Source organism: Thunnus maccoyii, chromosome 7 (assembly GCF_910596095.1).
Source record: "Thunnus maccoyii chromosome 7, fThuMac1.1, whole genome shotgun sequence".
In the NCBI taxonomy this organism is placed as follows: Eukaryota; Metazoa; Chordata; class Actinopteri; order Scombriformes; family Scombridae; genus Thunnus; species Thunnus maccoyii.
Genome location: NC_056539.1, coordinates 10,357,501 through 10,377,273, shown reverse-complemented (window position 1 = coordinate 10,377,273; position 19,773 = coordinate 10,357,501).

The window sequence follows — 19,773 nt, the reverse complement described above, 5'->3', positions numbered from 1 at the left end:
ATTCAAAAGAACAGAGTTGCAGCAGACCTGCAGTTTTCATGGAGTTTGTTCAGATATGTGGAAACTACATTTTAAAAAATTAAACAGCAATCTCTCCAGAATCAGCAGAGCATGCTGTCAACAGCTTTCAGCAGAACAGCTCCCAATGAAAACTGCACAAAGCTCGTTCTGGCAATTATCCAGATGCTGTTAAATTCAATGTTCCTGGTTTTAATGCGTTCTACAAATTAAACTCCATTCACCTTTATTGTAAAAAAATATTTTAACAAATTAATATTGGTCATATCAATCTGAATAAAAGTATTTGTGTTATCCGGCCATCCATCTCCAGTATTTATTGGTCCCATTGTTTTGTTCTTGTCTCCAGTTTACCTGACACTCAGCTTGATGCATTATAGATGTGAGCTGCCTCTGCCCCCCAGCCTGGTGACAGACTGACTACTTTCAACTGTGACTCACCCCTCCTCACCCCACATAACACCATGACCTCAGGACACACTAACTTTGCTTAGTTTATGTCTTCATTATCTTTTTATAAAGGTAAATTCTCAAACACATACATATATTAATGCCTGAGTGCGACACAGTGTAGCCAATGGACAGCTGCACTCAGCGACTCCACTGTGAGGGTTTTAGTGTGTTCTTCTAATGCTTGAACAGGAACAAAGTGTATCAGCACTTCTGCAGCAGAAATTCAGTGAAGCTCACGTCGTGCATTGTTGCACCTCTAGATGTCACTGTTCTCCTCTTCATGCAGAATGAGGCACTGCTGTCTGTGAAGCATCTGCAGATGTTCAGCTTGGCACTTGATAAAAGTCAACTTCTGATTCTGCAGATTCTGCATTTAACAGCTTTATTTCACTCCTGCCTTCATCATTTAACTCTTTTCTTTCTTCATGTGTGACTTTTTGTCTGAACGAGCCATCCGTTGCTTCATTTCACGTTTTCTGTACATTGCAACACCCCATCTCTCTCTTACTGCATCCCTCTCCTCACCCCCTTCTCACCCTCCCGTGCTATTCTGTCTATCTGTGTACTGAATCAGCATTTCAGAGGAGTGTGCCGCAGGCCCGCAGAGAGGCAGACCATGGAGTTAATTATACTCCCACAGATACTCGATCTCTCCTCTATCCCCCTCCTCTGTTGCTCTATCCCACCTCTCTCTCTCTCTCTCTCTCTCTCTCGCACTTTGTCTCTTTAGATGTCTCTAAGTCAGTTAACTCTGCAGTTAACTCTCAGTCCCACCATAAGCGTCTAAGGATGCCTGATATGTAAAAGCTGTTCCTTATTATGCATTTTTTAGCTCAGAGAAGCAGAATAATAAAACTAAAAGATGAGTGTATTGTAATGAGGCACATTATCCTGGAGCCGTTTATCACAGGAAATTAATTTGGCACTTAAAACTAAACAAGAACCAAGCAGGCACAGAAAACTTTAGCAGAATAATGCTCCTCTTGCAGTTTCTTTCATCTTTGCTGTCTCTCTTTGCATCCTTCCCTCACTCTGCTGATTCCTTCTTCCTCGGTTAGTTTTGAGACCAAGCATTTATGCCTCTGGGAAGTTGGAGGGATAATTTTCTTTGGAGAAATCTGGCAGAGTGAGAGGGCAACCCTCTCATATTTCTCAGGGTTTGCAGGTCTCTGAGTATCTGCTGTTGTGTTCAGGAAGGCTGCACCTGCAGCTGGGAATACGGGGCATCCATCAACTAAACACTTTGGTTGCACATCAGGCAAGAAGCAATAATAAGTATGAAGAAAATAATATAAGACATGGAGAGTCAGCTAAGAAGGGTGAGTGGGATGGGAGGGAAATGCTCCTGATAATCTATAGCTCCCTCTCTCTCTCCCTCTCTTTCCTGCAGGACTCAGTTGTCTCCACAGTGCAGCTCGAGTTCTGGCAGCCAGAGCTGCATCGCTGAGTGGGTCCTGTGATTTTGCAGGACTGCAGAGGCAATTTCGGACTTTGACTGATGTGGGACATGGGAGGTTACCAGCATTACACTGCAAGGCAATAAACTATAAGAAATATATTGTTTCCTCTGCATGATCGACCATGAGACACCCTGTAAAGTCAGACAGAAGAGATTACAGATACACTCAAACTATCAGTGTATCAGACTATATTATTTAGTTTTAGTAAATGCTGCATTGAACAGTGTAGAAACTAGTCCCACAGCAAAGCCTGTAAATCCAATAAAAGCTGGCGTAGGGTTGCTGATCATAAAAGAAAATGAGTTTAGAATCGGTCTGTTAGGAGGAGCGGTGTTAAAAATCTGCTGGGTGCTGCCCTCTAAAAACCCATAATCCAAAAAAGCGAAAACAGTAATGACATGTTTGTGCACAGCTAGAATTATCCACTGCTGCTGAGACAGTTTTGGGCAGAGATGAAAAAGAAGAGAAAAAGAAAGGGAGAAAAAAAAAAATCTGAGTGGTGTTTCATGAGTTGTGGATCAGTGAAGCAGTGTTATCCGCCCACAGACATGAGTTAACAAGAAGAGAGGGGAAAGGCCAGCAGCGTACCAGCAACAGAGGAGGAACTGAGCACTGGTTAGAGGGTGGGAGGGGGGCGGGGAGGGGGGAGCCCAGCATCCAGAGAGTTTAGTAAAGATCATAGTTTGATATTTACAATACAGTTTAGAATTTGAAATACAGTTCCCAGATATTACACATACAGTAGATGGAGATTTGAGAAACAGGCAAGAGGCTTAATTATGACTCTGTTCTCTTTCTCTATTTCATGCGCTTCCTCTCACTGATTCCTCTGTCAAACTAGTCTCATATTTTCTCACAGAGTCTCTCTCTCTCTAAAGCACACCGCCTCACTGTGTGTGTGTGTGTGTGTGTTTCAAGAGGTTTTAAATGTTTAAAACCGTCTCCTTATCGGTATCTTGGATTAGCATAATTAACCAGTCCTCTGCCTCAGAATTCCCTGCTGCAGCCAATCAGTTGTTGGCTCAGGTTGCGGAGGCCAGTGGAAGAGAGAGAGAGTAGTCATCCAAGGACAGAGGGCTCTGAAGAGAGTGAGGAAGGGCTGAGCGAGTAGAGGACTGTCCGGTTATCTCATTATCAGACTCAGGCATGCGATTAAACTGGAAATCCCTCCTTTCTTCACACACACAAACACCTAACACCTGTTTTAAATAAATAGATGAAAATCAAAATCAGATGAATCCCTTGTGAATAATGCCCGTCATCATAATCCTCATTGTTTTCTCCTCCTGCTGTCTCTCTCTCACAGGCAACGAGCACGCGTTGAACATGCCAACATCTACAGCTCATTTAGTTTGTCACAAAGAAGGCACATTAACTGTCACTGAGTCTGCATGCAAACACAAGACTCTTATTCCCGCGATTAGCAGGCAACTAATGAGGAGCGGTCGACAGCGGACAGGGCAAGTGGTCATGGTTATTCATGAAGTGGAAAATGCTGGGAGCAACCTGCCAGCTACTGGGATGTCCACATGTGTGTATAATCTTACTCACTGATTTACTCAAATTGTCACAATGATTCTTTCGTGCAACTTAACATATAATTTAAATGTAAACAAAATAAACAAGAGTGTTTGTAGGAGTTTGTATGTGGCCACAAATGTGTCAGCACAGTATGTCAATTTTGATGAGGAAACAACAGCATTATTTTTGCTTCTCTCAGGGGAACAACAGACTTCACTTGACACCCCATCGTCTCTAGTATAAACCTACCATCAAAGAACAGGGTGGCAGTCAGACAGGAGAGGAGGATTAGCCCAAGCTAAGGCTCCCCTTACATAATCCACCGTTTTAGATGAGCTTCATTCCCCTGAGAACGTGACACATTTAACCCTTTGAAACAGAGAGGAGAGGTAGCAGCTTCAGCCTATAAGACCATGTAGATCTACAGCAGGGAGACCATTAAAACTCTTTGCACAGCTTCAGCTGTCACAAACTATATACCTTTTTCTGTTTCTCCTTCTTTAGAATCAGGCAAAAATGGCTCTGTGTCCACATTAAAGGTTTGTTGACTGGTGTTTTTAGCACAGCTCAAACTCTTAACTGTTAATACTTATTAGACAAGGCTTCACCATTTCTTTTAACAAATGTTTTCACTAGTAGATCTTATTTTACCCAATGGGCACAATTATATTCTCTTAGCTGTGTGAGTGCATGTAATTATTTAATTAGACCATTAAATCAATCTTTTAAAAAGTTTATTACTGAATTTATATACTTCTGAACTGCACACAGCAGAGAAGTAAGAAAGGTGACTCTGGGAAATAAAGCTGCACCAAAACCACACATGCATGCAAGAAATAAGGTTTATTGAAACGCCATGTGCAAGTGCACTCACAATAGAGCTGATTTATTGTTTGTTTACAGTGAGGAAAATACTAAAGTGCACTTAAAGCGGCTATAGAGAGAGGAGGGGCTGTCTCGCTCCATTCTGCTCTTTAGTGAATGACTGCATTTAGCTCCATCCCTCTCATGCCTGGTACAGTATGCTGCTGGGCCCACGTGGTGCCATGAGCTAATTTATAGCTGTGCATTAAGTATTACATCACAGCTGCCGATGAACTCTAAATCTTCCACTTATAGCAGATTAGCCCCTTACTCACTTTGGCTGTCATTTACATCCTCCCTCTTTGTTTTGTCCTTAATGTATTTCTGTAAATAACAGAGAAAGATGTGGAAAATGTTTGGTCACTTACTGGCGTTTTTTCTGCCAGTCCTCCTGTGGCCTCCTCCTCTTCCTCACCTCCCTCCCTCGCTGTTTGTCTTCTGTCTTCATCCCTCTCACTTCTCCTCTTCACGTCTCTCTCCAGCCCCCCCAGAGAGACTGGTTTGTTGTGTCGTGTTGCTGGGCTATGGAAGAAAATTATGCTCACTCTCAGTCATCATTACCTGTGATTGCTCTCTGTGGGGTGTGTGAGTGTATGTGGGCTCCAAGACATAGTTGGAAAGGCTTGTTTGACAATGTAGTTAGTTAGCAGACTTTTTCCACTTACATTATATGACTTTAAAAGATATGGCTTATGATTTTCTATATTATTCTTATTGTCAACTAATCTCATGTGCAGAGCAAAACCAACAATGAATTGATCCACTTACAAGTATTGTGTGTGTATCCGAAGCCTGTTACATCTTATCCTCTGTGCTGTAGATCTCCATTGTTGTCCAACAACTATTAAAAACACATCAGTGGGCCACACTGCTGCACTTGCTGACATGTTCCTTCACCATGAGGAGTTTGGGCAGATTAGCTTGTTTCAAAACAGCTCCAAAGATTAATATCACATTTTCAGTCTCCGGAGATTGGTTCCTTGTACAGCAGACACCATTGCTTGTTGTACTACATATCACAACCTCTTGACTACATTGTACATTGTAAATAACTTATGTATAAAGTCAAGAGATTGTGATATGTAGCAAAACAAGCTAACAAAGCTCTGTAAACAGAATTGTGTTGCCAAGCATGCGCAGTGGCGTCTGCCATACACAGAATTACTCTCCTGAGACTGAAAACATCTCAGACTTTGGATACACACATAATCCTTGTAAGTAGGATGAGTTAATTGTTGGTTTGACTTTGCACATGAGATTTGTTGACAATAAGAAAAATATAGAAAACCTTATTCTTTAAATTGCCCTGTGCTGATTTGACCACTCATATCAACAATAGCCTTGATATAAACCAAAGAATCAGGATGGAGAATTACTTACAGGCCTATTGCTTTATGTGGTATTGTGTGTATGTTACAACATAGCACCACTCCAGTGCTCTGCAGGCTTAGAAAATGCCACATACACTAAATAAGGTACTTTGTATATGTCTCTCAGTGCATGTTGATGTATTTTTATGTAAATTATCTCCATCCTGGAAGCAATACTTCCTCTGCATTGTATGGCTGTCATCCAGTTTTAATAAGTCAATAATTTATGTGCAGCCCAAAGTTATAAATCCACTCAAATGAAGTAAGTGCTGCCTTCTTTCAGTGTTTAACCTAAAAGTCAGAAACGGGCTGTTGTGGGGGGGCTGGGTGGGTTATTATGAGGCTGCCTTGGTCTTACTGGTAGTTTAGTGTCACCGAGCAAGAGAGCACCACTGAGTAAAATATCCCTTGTAATGGAGATGGTTAAAGGTCAAAGCCTCATTCAAGCCAAATACTAAAATATTCACGGGCTGATGTGCGAATCCATCTCCACACACTGAGGATTTAAGAAGAGCCTGCAGGTTTTACTTTCAAACCCTCGAGTACTCAGCACACCTGTCGTCCACCATTCAGCATCGGTAAGTGTAATGGGAGAACAGATGAATTCATTAGGCTCAGATTGACCTGCTATGATGAGCAATTTAGTTTCAAACACAGTGAGGCACCTGCGGGAGAGAGGAAATTAGCATTTTAAATAGGGACGATTATAGGCCAGGCCACTCTGTGTGTGTGTCTGTGTGTAGCTACACACACAGACATCTCCTTTCTCCTCACTTGAGTAACACACTACTGTGGTTTATGCCATCTGTAATATTGACACAACATTATGCTCTCCTCCCACGCCTCAATGCACTTTTTTATAAATAGAGTGCTGGTGCTGAACGCAGCTGGAGAGCACCTCTGAGAGCACTTGAATCTGACACAACACAAAGAAACCACTCTGCCCTACTCCTACATTTAGCTGGCAGGCCTTACAAAATAGTTACCAGTGTGAGCATTTAAATTACAGATGGCTTTGATATGATAGTTACAGCATATCAGCTTTAAAAAGACACAGATTTGTGCTAGTAAAATACAGGTTTAGTCAGTGTTGTTTTATTCCTGCAATTTATATTCTGCCCATCCATTGAGAAAGATTTCCTGTTAGAATTTTTTAGAGCTTCACTGATCAATATTTTTCTATTAACGATGGATCAAAGATAGTTTTAGCATCCTTCTGTTTATTGTTCTGGTTTTACAGTCCACAGTTTTGGTTCAGTCTCACTGCTTTCATTAAACTTGCTAAAAAGAGAGAGTGAGTATTGGAGTTAAATCTTGGGTGACAAATGAATGCTAATGTTGCTCCGTGTTTGCTGGATGTGTAAATAGGAGCATGCTTACTAACCCTAACCCTAACATGTTCGCCACAATGACTTTATAAGGTGATCATGATAATGTTGTGTTTATAGCTTAATACTGCTAGCTAAGTGACCAGATAGTGTTATTACTGCTTTAAATTCAGATAATAAAGACTGGATATGATCCATTATTCTAAAAATGGAACAAAAAACAGTGTGACAAGATTAAAAACAAATCAAAACAACATGATGAAACAACAAGACACGATAAAATATCTTTTACTGATACATTTCAGGTGCAGATCTGTTTTAATCTGATTTGTTTTGGTGCCAATTTGATGCATATAACTGATCAGACTGAGAATGTGTGTGCATACATGTATGTGTGTGTGTGTGTGTGTGTGTGTGTGTGTGTGTGTGTGTGTGTGTGTGTGTGTGTGTGTGTGTGTGTGTGTGTAGGATATATGATGAGTTTTTTCTTACAAATCTCGCTCCAGCATGCAAATGCTCTCTCCTGTGATGGCACTCACTGTGCTAAATCCATTAGCACTTTAGCCTACAGTCGTGAGTTATCTCTCTCTTATCGTTCAGAGTGAAGGAAAAGAACTCATCTCCTTTTTATAAAAGGCCAACAAGCCACGTTTAAAGAGTGACTTAAGATGAATCACTGAGTTTTTTTTTATATATTCTAATAGCTTAATATCCAACCTTGCAAGGGACCTCTGAGTGAGAATCTTTTGATGGAGACACTTTTTGTAAGCATCAGCTGAAGAAGACAGATGAAAGATAAGAGCAAAAGCATATTCTTCCATCAACAACCAGTAATGTGTGCTTCTAATTTTTTCCTTGGACCCAGCCAAAGAGACATAAGAGTACATTGTTACTGAGAAATGTCAGCGTAGACTAAAAACAGCTTTTTAGAGAGAAACAAGCTTGCTTGTTGTTAAGCTTGAACATCTCAGTCTGAAGCTGTCAGATTTTGTTGTTGGAGTTTACAAAAAGTTCTTCACTGCAAACGCTGCAAACGAGGCTGAGAGGGTTTTTTACATTTACACACACACAAACATACACAATTGGTTCGGGCTAAGTCAGGCTTGTCGAGAGCTACAAGCTTCTGCTCTCACATACACACACACACACACACACACACACATACACACACACACACACACACACACACACACATGCTCCAACATGCACGCACATGCACAGACTATGTCATGTCAGATCGATAGCAAAGCATCTTAGTGAAGAGAGGGAGGCCCGTGTGGAGGAGAGGAAACACAGAATTGCATCTCTCTTTCTTCTCTCCCTCTATTCTCATCTTTTATCTTCATCTCTCTTGTATTGATCCAAAAATTACTGTTTTTAGCTGCAGCCTCCAGTATAATATCTGACCCTGCTTCTTACAAACTCTTTTTTTCTTTGCCCTCTTTTCCTCTCCTATAGTCAATTAAACAAGAAAAAAAATCAAAACCAGCTCAGCTCTGAAATGGATGTCAATTTCTGATTTTTATAGTTTTTGCCCCATAACATAATGGGGAAATTGTGTAATAATAGCCTCTTAGTTGGTTTTTAAGTCACAGATCCAGGTTTACACCATGCTACTGGGGTGGAAATGTGTTTATTTCTTCAGGGAGATTGTTAGAGATTGGTAAGTACAAGGCGGATAACAGTGAGAGACAGAGTAATCTGCTCTTTGTGTTCTTTTGGGAAGCAATAAAGATCACAACAGACCTGGACAGAGGGGGAAATTGGCTAGAGTTAGAGCAGCTATTCTCCTGAGACAGGACATGTGCTGGTGAGAGAGGAAACTTTACATAAGGAGTATTGCACCAGTTACTCAATTGTCAAATTTCTAGAGCTGACAGAAGCGCAGAACAATGTACACACACACCACTGTGTTGTCCGTCTCAAAGCCATCAGCTGCGCCTGCTCAGCTGTGTGTGGAGCTTCAGTGTGTATTTCATCTGAGTGGGTTTCTACTCGGCTGCATTCAGTGTCTCCTGAGATGAGTCAGACTACACATCTACCTGGAATAGGATCAAGAGGCCATCCATCACACACAAACACAGCTACTATAACCAGCCGTGCAAAGTGCTGAGCCAGCAGTTTTATGAGAAAGGGCATATGAGAATATATCCTTTATTTGTGTTTTGGTGAAAATGTGAGGTAAGCGTAAATGCTTTACATTTTCTTCAGGTTGAACAAGTGACCCTTGCTGGCTGTAAAGCTTTTCATGAAGAGAGACGCATAATCATGAGACCCTCTGCTTCACAATTAGGCTTCCTCTTCCACGTCCAGGCTCTGTCCTTCATGATGAGACCGTCTACTTCAAATCCAGGACTTCTCTTCCACACATATGCACAAAAAACTCACACTCTCCCTCTTTCTTCTTACTTTCTCACATCACGACACACACATGCTGGAGCAAAGTAGAGAATAATACAGTGCTTTGTATTCATGGAGTGATGACTTCACAGAGTTTGTTTGCGTTTGTCTTTGACGAGTCTGTGTCTGACAAGAGAGCGGTTTATTATGTTGATCTAGATTTCAAACGGAGTTCAATTACTTGCCTCAGCTAATGTTTTAATTTGACACCTCAGTAGAGCACCAGAATGAAAATTATGACACTTGACGAAGAGAAAAGGAGAAAGCAGAGAGGAGGAGGAGAGGGAGTAAAAGACATGATGAGACCTCATTAAGGCTACAACGAAGCAAAGTGTGTGTGTGTGTGCGTGTGTGCGTGTGTGCTCATGTGCTGTGCGGGCATGATCAAGTCATTTTTGTGTGTTTTCGTCTGTGAGAGTGTGTGTGTGCGTGTCAGTCAGAGCAGATCTGGGAAGCCCTTGGGAGGGTTAAGTAGGGAAACAGAAGAGATTGAGGTGGGGAATTCTCATCAAAAAAAGTCCAAATCAGGAAAGGTGTCGACGAGAGCCACACTGCGAGGGGACAGAGGGGAACAGAGGGCGTTGGAGGGGAGTGTGTGTGTGTGTGTGTGTGTGTGTGTGTGTGGTGGTTGCAGGGGGTTCAGAGAAAGGAAAGATGGGTCACATGTTTGACATAAGGGCAAAATGAATGACACAGGAGAGGAAGGTAAAGTACAATAGTAGAAGGAGACGAGGAGTTACGAACATTACGTACAAACATTAACAGCTTATAGGGGTGGGCGGTGGGTTGGATTTACGTAGATATGCGTCATGATGTGGGGGCTCCATCTCAGGGGTGAGGTCATGTTGAGAGGGGTGAGGTGCTGGTGATGGTGGGAGAGGGGAGGGGGGGGGGGGGGTCCTTGGGGGCAGTCCTGTGGTAATGAGCTGTTACTCTCAGAGGAAGACGAGCTCTATTACAGGAACACTGAGCTGCTATTCTGAGGTTTAATCTGAGGCTGGTTCACCTTCTCATGCCTCTCAGCACAGATTCACGCTATTCCTCTGACAACCTGCTGAATGTAAAAGGAAGCGAGCGGGAAGTGTTCCGAAGATTTTTGGGGCTCAGGTTTTTGTCGCTTTTATAGCTGTATCACAATCAAACCTGGAAAATGATGCTCTTGTCAAGTGTCGGATCTGAGCTGAGCCTATACTTGAATGGAAGATGGCACTCACCGTGACACAGTTTTGGCTGAGTGAGATGTGGTTTCTCTGTTTTCTTTCACATCAATTTGTTTCCTCTCATCCTCCTCTCCCTGTCCCACTCTCATTTTATCCCTCTGTCTGTCCAAAGCAGGGGTGGAAATGCTGATATATAGGTCTTCTAAATAACCTCACAGTCACTGCGTGACTCCGGCCTCACCGCGGTTTGTGTTCAGGTTCAAAGGTTCAGTCCTGCAGGGAGATCTGCCATCAGATGGCTGGTCAGCAGGTCAGCAGGGCGAGGTCAGAAAGCCAAACGTCTGCTGGGGACATTTGTCCAGAATTTTTTAAGTCAAACTTGGTACAAAAACAGTAGCTACTGTATTGTTTTTCATCATGTTGTTTCACAAGTCAGTACACTTTGCTGATGTATCTGCCATTGCTCTGAGAGGAGGTGAAATGATTCGCATAAATCTCTTGTTTGATACATCATACACACTGGGGATTTTTGTCTATTGCATGTCTTTTTATGTATTCTTGAAAAACCATGCCCAGTGCCCATGCCCACTGTGAGTCAACCTCATAGTTGCAGGTTTCAAATATTCCACATAAGGATTCATCACACAATTTTGGATTTGGGAAAAAACAACAATGTTTGCCTATATAGTACAGTAGAAATTAAGAATTAGCCCCTAAATTTAACTTGATGTTTCATTTGTAGCCATACTGGCAACATAGCTCTATGGATGTCTGAAACATCTCAACACCTATTGGATGTATTGCCATGAGATTTTGTTTTGACATTCATGGTCCCCAGAGGATGAATCAAGACTTTTGTGATCCCCTGACTTTCCCTTTAGCGCCACCAGCAGGTTGAAGTTGTCACTTATCCTGTAAAACATCTCATTGTACTTGATTGACCGCCACCACATTTTGTACCAACATTCATGGTTCCTAAATGATGTATCTTGATAACTTCAGTGATTTCCTCCATATCTCCTCTGGTGCTATTTGTGTTTTCAGTCAAACGTTTCGACAACTGCATAGATTGCCATGAACTTTGGTACAGACATTCATATCTCCCTCAGGATGACTTGTAATCACTTTGCTGATCTCCTGATCCCCTTAATGACATCATCAGGTAATAATTAGTGAAATTCCCATCAGCCTCAGCTGGACTTTGTGTTTTGTGCAAAGTACAACAGATGTCAACCATGGTAAACATTACACCTGCTCAACATCAGCATGTTAGTAAGTACAGCCTCACAGAGCTGCTAGCATGGCTGTAGACTATATAGTCTTGTTATTTAACATTAAGATGAACTTTATCTTGAATTTTGATTTTAACTTTAAGTTGAGGTTGAAATATGTTTATGTGCAGTGATAAATCATAGAAGGAGTGCGTGGATGACTAAAAACTGTGTGTTGATGAAATGCAAACAAATTAATTAAGTGAACTGTGCACTTTACCAAAAGAGTTGAGTTTGGATTAAGATAAAAGGACACTTCATTTCAGTTTCCTCTACTCTCTAAACTCATCAGTTATGATGTACAACTAAATTTCTCATGTTATAATAACTTGTTTGTAATTTTGTCATACTGATGGTGTGTTTGCTAGATTTTGGTCCATTTTAAACAAACACAACAGTTAGAGGAGGGTAAATATTTCTGGAAAAATGTTTCACAATTGTCATCTATTTAGCCAATAAAATAATGGAGTCATTTTTTTATAGCTGTTGATGCTAGTAAAGTCTGAATTGAATGCAGGAACTGCATGAAAGGAATTCCTAAACAAGCCGAGGCAGACAGTCACACTCTGTCAATTGTCTGTCCGAAGAAGAAGGCTTAAGCTTGGTAGCTGTAGTAAAAAAACAAAACAAAATAAATTCATGCTATGGGACTACTATGAGTGTACACAGGATTTGTTCAAACTGGAGACACTCCGTGCATCAAATTAGAGTCTTACTATATTTACTAATTCCTGTTACAAATGGTAAAAGGAGAAGAGCAAATTTTGTCCTATTGAGACATTTCCTTATCCTTGTTTTTCTGCCTCAGTGTGTCAGCGTGACCTGGTGACACACTGAGCTGTCAGGATCGATTGAGGCTCCTCGGCGCTGGCAGCAGAGACCAGGCCTGGCATTCTGGCATCGGCATGCCATATCTGGTCTACCATCCCTCCTCAGAAAGCCATCAGCCACAGTGACGCACCACTATTACCAAGTGGAGCTGCAGCAAACACTGCACACACACCTACTTTACATGCATAAACACACAGCTTTTACAACATTGGCCAGGCTGCCGTGCTGAACCTTCTCACCTAAAGTATGTGTGGTACATGGATACACTCCCCTCTTGCCTCTCTACCTCCCTCAGCTGTGTTTTCTCTCTCTCCCTCTCTCTCTTGACATTAAGTGCCAAGTGAAGAAGGCTCCACTGCAGTATCTGACCCATCCTGGCAGAGGTGAGCTTGGATAATAAAACTGCTGTTCCTGCCAAAAAGACGAGAGGAGATAAGGGAGGGAGGTAAAGTAAGGGAGAGCAGAAGACAAGACAAATACGGAGAGAGAGGCAGAATGAAAAAAACAGAAGAGCAAACAAGAGAGGGGAGAAAAACTGGCGCCACGGAGGAGGCAGAGAGAACTGACAAAGGGAATTAGAGAGGTTGAAAGACAGAAAAAGACACAAAAAGGAAAGAGTTGAATTGTAGTTTAGGGTTGACAAGGTTTGAGTGAGGTTGCAGGTGCAGCAGCGTTACATACCTCTCTTCTCTTTCCCTCCCACCTCTCCTTCCCTCCATCCCATCTCCAGTGCCAGGGCATTGGTGCAGAGGCTAAATCAATCACCTCTCTGCCCTCCGTCCCTCCCTCCATCCGCACATTGTGCTGACATAGTTGGTGTATTTTTTCACATCACTGTAATACATTGGAACACAGAAAAGACCCACAGGAGGCACATTTCAGAAAGAATGAAACCACAGCCGTTCGTTAAACATCAGTCTATTGTTTTAATTATAGTAAAAGATAAAACGTTACTTAATATAAGTTACTGCAGTTTTAAATAGCCAGAACCGCTAGTCATACACAAGCAAGTTCTGTATAGATTCATACAATAATAGTCTCAGTGTGTTTAATGTGTGTGTGTGTTTGTGTGTGTGTGTGTGTGTGTTTGTGTGTGTGTGTGTTTGTGTGTGTGTGAGTGCTTAAAGCCAAAGATGAGAGACTAGAAAGAGGAGAGCTACTGTAAGTCAGACAACCAACATCATTAGGCCAGTGATTGTTAACAGAATGAATGTGCGTGTACGTGTGCGTGCGTGTGTGTGTGTGTCTGTAGGAACTATATAGGTCAGAGACCCTCAGGTGCGTTGCTGCTCACTGTGGTGTTTGTCCTTGTTTGTCTGTGTGAGTGCACATTGTATGTGTTTTTAATGTATAGAAAGTGTGTCATGTTCATGTAATTACAAAACATCTGTTTCTAACCCTCTTGTGACCTCTGACCTCTGCGTCTCTCTCTCCGTCTCTATCTGCGAGTCACATTCTGGGCATGTTGGAAAAGGCGCTTGATCGTCACTTTTCACATACGTTACTGTTTTACTGAAATCTCCCACGTCCAAAACTTCAGTCAGAACTTTTTAAACCACAGTCAGAACTTCAGCGTAAAGCATGAACAAGAACTATGACTAGTTCTGGCTCGTTTGCAGAGTTTTTTTTAGCAAATAAATATAGGAATATAAATACTGTCTTCACTTCAAGTTTTAATCATACTATGTTGACTTTTCTAGGACGGACATCTAGTCTGACAATGACTATTTTCTCCTTTTTAATACAGCTACCTACACTGTCTGGCCTGTTCCACCTATACAGTCCACTATAAGTCTTTCACCCCTGAAAGATAAGAAATTATCTTTCCAAAACTTCTTAAGTCTGAGCACTATTTCTTTTGTAAGATGGCCCATGTTAAAGGAAATTTCCAGTATTTTTAACCTGACTCTCATAATTGTGGCCATTCTGACTAATGGATCACTCGCCAAGCTACCATTTGCTTGGATAGCTGGCTGTTTGGGCGTTAGTAAATACAGTTAGCTACAATAGCTAAGGGGCTACTTTCTGTGTTTACTTTCGTTTTAACTCACAGACAAGCATTTGACATGATTTATGTAAAATTCAAGTTTTGTTGGACCCTTGTTTTGTCAGACTCACATCTACCGAATCTCTACAATGGAGGTGGCTAAGTTAGCATGACCCATTGCTGAGAATGTCCACAATTATGAGAATAAGACCCAAGTTGAAAAAGACAGGAATTTCCCTTAAAAGCTACAATATGCAAGTTCTGGAAATCAAACTAGTGCTGGCTAACAGTCCAGTGGTCACACTCCCACTGACCTGTTTGTCTTTATTGACCCCACACAGCCAATGTACCAACTGTACGTTAGCTGGACGTTAGCTAGCAACAGACGCACCGACCGTGTCTGTGGAAGTGTTTCTGTGTGTTTGTGTTCAATTCAACTTCTGACTGAACTCACCAGAAACTCTGGTTCTTTCTGTTATTTCCCTCCAGTCTCTTTACTTTCCACCTTGTCTCTGTACGGTTATGAAGCAAATTATTAAAGCCCCAGGATATGCGCAAATTTTTTGCTCAAGTTGAAACAATTTCAATTCTCGCTGACACGTGAGAAGGGGATATCTTTGTACTGCTGCCCAGCTGTTCAATGAGTCTGTGTCACTGAAGTCTTAACACCTCTCCACATTACAATATACTCTGGAGCATATTTCAACTAAAAAAAAATATAAGTAAAAACTTACATACTGTAGCTTTAAGTTTGACAATGGCTCCTCTATAATGACCATCTACTGATTGTGTTGTCCTTTATGGTACAACCATCTAGTGAGTCTCTGCTCATCTCTTCTTTCTGTAGGCTCCTCTTAACGCCATTCAAGGGCAAGCAAGCAGAGGGAATCCTGCTGACAGCCACACTCTCCTCTGCTCCTACACAATGTCATCTACAGAAAGGCTTTTATGCTATAAAGTGTGTGTGTGTGTGTGTGTGTGTGTGTGTGTGTGTGTGTATGTGTGTGCATGTGTGTGTGTGTGTGTGTGTGTGTGTGTGTGTGTGTGTGCATAAGCTCTCAAAGTGGGGTCACGCTGAAAGTGATGCATAAACAGTTGTTGAGTTTTGACTTTTCACCTCTCCTAATTCTATTTGAATATTCCAGACATGTGATTTTAAGCTCCTTGGATAAATAAGACATGATGGATGATGCATGATGTATAAATGAGAGCATGATCTCAACTACAAGTTTGTCCACTGCAGCCTTGCTGTCATGAGAGAGTACAGAGGATGTACAGACTTGAACTGGTTCCAAAAGAAAATGCTCATCTTTACCCCTGGAAGGCTGTTTTATGCTGTGTGAGTGTGAGTGTGTGTGTGTGTGTGAGTGTGTGTCTGTGTGTGTGCAATGATGGGATGTATTATTGACTTATTGCATTAGATGGTCTCTGTGCTTCATGCTCACGCTCTAACATCACCCTTAGAGAAATAACGGGATCAGACTGCACATGCACACACCCACACAAACACGCACACGCACACAAACACACAGTAGTAATAGTGTGAACACAAATGTTTTGTCTCTCGCACTGCAGTTGTTCTTCTGGGCTTGTGTGTTCATAGTAGTGTATACATTTGCCATTTCTGTCTGTCTGTCTGTCTGTCTGTCTGCAATTCTTCTTGTCTCTCCAAAGCTGTGAGGTCCAGCAGCAGCACAAAGAACAGGCAGAGTTTCGAGGGGCCGTGTGAGGGATTAGAGCCAGCTCTTTGCCAGTGGAGTGAGAGGAGCGGCGAAGCAGTTGGCAGCACAGCTGAAATGAAGGGAGGGGGGAACGGAAAGAAAGAGAAAGTGGAAGGGTGGAGCGCTGTGAGCCGAGCAGGTGGGAGCGGAGTGTGAGGACAGATAAAGCGGGGAAAGAAAAGTTGTCAGGCGAGAGAGGGGGAGAGAAAACATTCATGTGTGCATTTATTAAAGTCATCTGTGAGCCTCTGCTTCCTGCTCTAAGCTCCCAAACCAATCCTAGCACCCACCTTGTGTGTATGAGTGTGTTTTTGTGGTGTGTGTGTTGGATGTGCAGAGTCAAATCTTTAAGTAACGTGGAGCCACACATGACAGACAGGCCGTGTCTAGTATATAGGAAATCGATTTATAGAACTGGACGATGCCAAGCTCAAAGATTACTGGAGTTTATGAGAGTGTTCAGTTTCTCTTGAGCACTCAGAGTGTAGAGAATTTCTCTGAGATTGCTCACACGGTGCCAGCAGGCTACTGCAGCAAAATGCACAGACGCACACTTAGCCCTGCTGGCTATTATATCAACCGACACTACTTGACTTGTAGTTGTTATCCTTAAGATTTCAGTCCTGGTTGATTTGTTACTGTGGTAACAGCAAGTGAGGTTTAATACAACACTTTGTAACAGCTACTTTGTCAGAAATACAGCAAGGAGCTGCTGGTGTATCAGCAACGCAACAAAATATGCTTGAGTTAATTTAATCAAAAAGTCAGTGAAAATTTATCAATGAGATAAAATTGTGCTGGATTATGTGTGTGCATCATTTCATTTGAATCCTTCGTGCTTAAGTGGGCGATTTGAATGGCGGACTCCACCACTAACAATGAAGACAACTATAGAGAGAAGTAATCACTGAATGTAAATACATTGAAAGGCTATTACTGAAAAAATGGTATCTAAGGTTTGATTTCATAAAAATCTTAAGTATTGTAACTTTAAGTTGATGAATTGATAGGCCTACAGATACTGTTAACACCTGAAATTAATACATTTGACTCAGGACTCATTCACTATTAGCACTTATTTATGTGTTAAAGAAAAGTCTTTTGAGACAATTAAAAGATTTCTAGTATTTGTGGTCTGCTATAAAAATTCTTACAATACTTAACTGAGTAGTTTTTTATTCACATAAGAATTCCTGTTCTATTACAGCACAAGAATTCAAGCCACTTTTTCAGTATTTACAAGTAAAGTCTTAGAAAACTACTTTTTATCCATTCTTCATCCTTAAGTTCTTTATTGCTTATGATGCATGATGTACAAAACTAAAGGAAACTCTAAAAGAGATGACAAAGAAAATAACATATATCAGGAGGTTTATCTGAATCTATATCAATATCAGAAATCCCATATTGGACAAACACACACACACACACACACACACACACATGCACTCACACACAAACACATACAGTGGGGACTGTTCGGTCTCTGTGGTTCTGTCTCCTTTGAGGACATCTGCAATCTGCAGCTCTAACAGCGAACCAACACAGCATCTCTGAACGCTAATCAGCAGGCTATTGATGTTTTCTAGTAATCTGTGTATGTACCACACACACACACACACACACACGCACACACACTCACGCACATGTGTCAAGAGATGATGAGAGGAGGGGAGAAGTTACAAAGCGGCCCCTCCCTCTTATTCATCACTTGCTTATGACAGTCACATCCAGAACACTGCCCATGGCAATGATTTTCTGAGCAACAAAATGTCGATTTATTTGAACTCCTCAGCCACAAAATGTTCTTCCAGCAGGCACGTACGATAGCTGCAGTGACTTCTCTAATCCAATCGGCTGACTATTGATGTAAATCAGCCGAAATTCACACACACGTGTCCTTATTAACTGGCAAACGTGTATATGCATGCTGCATCCAGGGGCTGCAAATATCTCTCTGTCAAACTTCTACCCCCTTCCCAGCTGACTTCACCCTCTCACACCTCCTACATGTATGTGCACGAACACACACATGCACACAAGCCCTCCTCCTCTTAGATCAGTGATATTTTTACTCTGTCCTGTGTTCTGTCCTGTGAAGACTTAATACCGGGATAATGGCCGACACACACACACACACACAAACAAGACTTCTCATCCTTTTTCGCACACTCACTGACTCCCCCTGTCCTCTGACCCACTGCTGGTAAAGGACTGACATTTTCTGTCTGCTAAACAGCTCTATATTTGTCGATGGTGTAAAGCTGCCATTCCGTCAGGCAAAATCAGCCCGAGAATAACTGCTCGTACCAAATAGGAAGCATTGTGTTTAAGGATACGTTCAGGTATGTAGCTGTGAGGTTGTGCTCTTGTAGGTCAGATGTTATTTCTGAACGTGATGTAACGTAAGAAGGATTGACACCAGGAATCTGCAGGTCCTTTAAAGCCTGTACACCTCTGAGGTTCCCTTTGAACAAATGATCTGATAATGACAGCCTAAAGATTTAACAGATAAATTATAGGTCCAAGTGTGTATGTCTGAGTGTGTGCCCGCATTGTGTGAAAGCTAATGACAGTGTCGGATTGTGGATGGAGGGGAGGACGAGAGGATGTAGTGATGCATAGTAAGAGAGACCAAAACAGGAGTGTTAATGTTCTTGGGCCTGCGGCTCTGACTTTAGCTGTGCCCTTGAGATTTATTGTGCATGTAGCCGAGCCTATGTGTGTGTGTAAGATAGAGTGATAGTGAGCGGATTCCTGTGATTGAGTGAGGGAGGATGTTTGTGTCAGTGAAGATGCTCTTCAGCAGGCTTCAGTGTGACAGATTTTGATTACAAATTACCCTCCTTTTGGGAAAAAAAAACGTGTTGTCACTCCTCTGCGTCCATATAACGATATACTGTCACGATCATAAACCAAGCCAGATATAACCGTAAACATGCACGCGTGTATGCACAAACACACACACACACTGACACACACACTTTGTCAAGCCCTCTGGAGAGTTATCATTTAACCAGGCCTATTTATCGGAGGCATTTAGAGCCACTCAGCTCAGAAAACGAACAAAAGCCTGACTATCAATCAGTCTTTCAATAAAGCTGCTAAGTACATCAGTCAGGATGAATTCCCGCTTCTGATGGCAACCCTGCTCTTTCTCCACCCCACCTCTATCCAGAGTTTGTCGTTTATCATCTCTAACCGCGCATCCGTCCCATGACGGATGGGGCGGAAGCATAGCAGGATGGAGGAGGAAGGGTTTGGATCAGTCTGGGCTCATGAATCACTCGTCCGTGCTGCTCACAGAGATGCTCCGTGATCACTCTGCCCCACTTAAACACGCTCACAGTCACGCATACATGAACACACACACTACCACCACTCCAGAG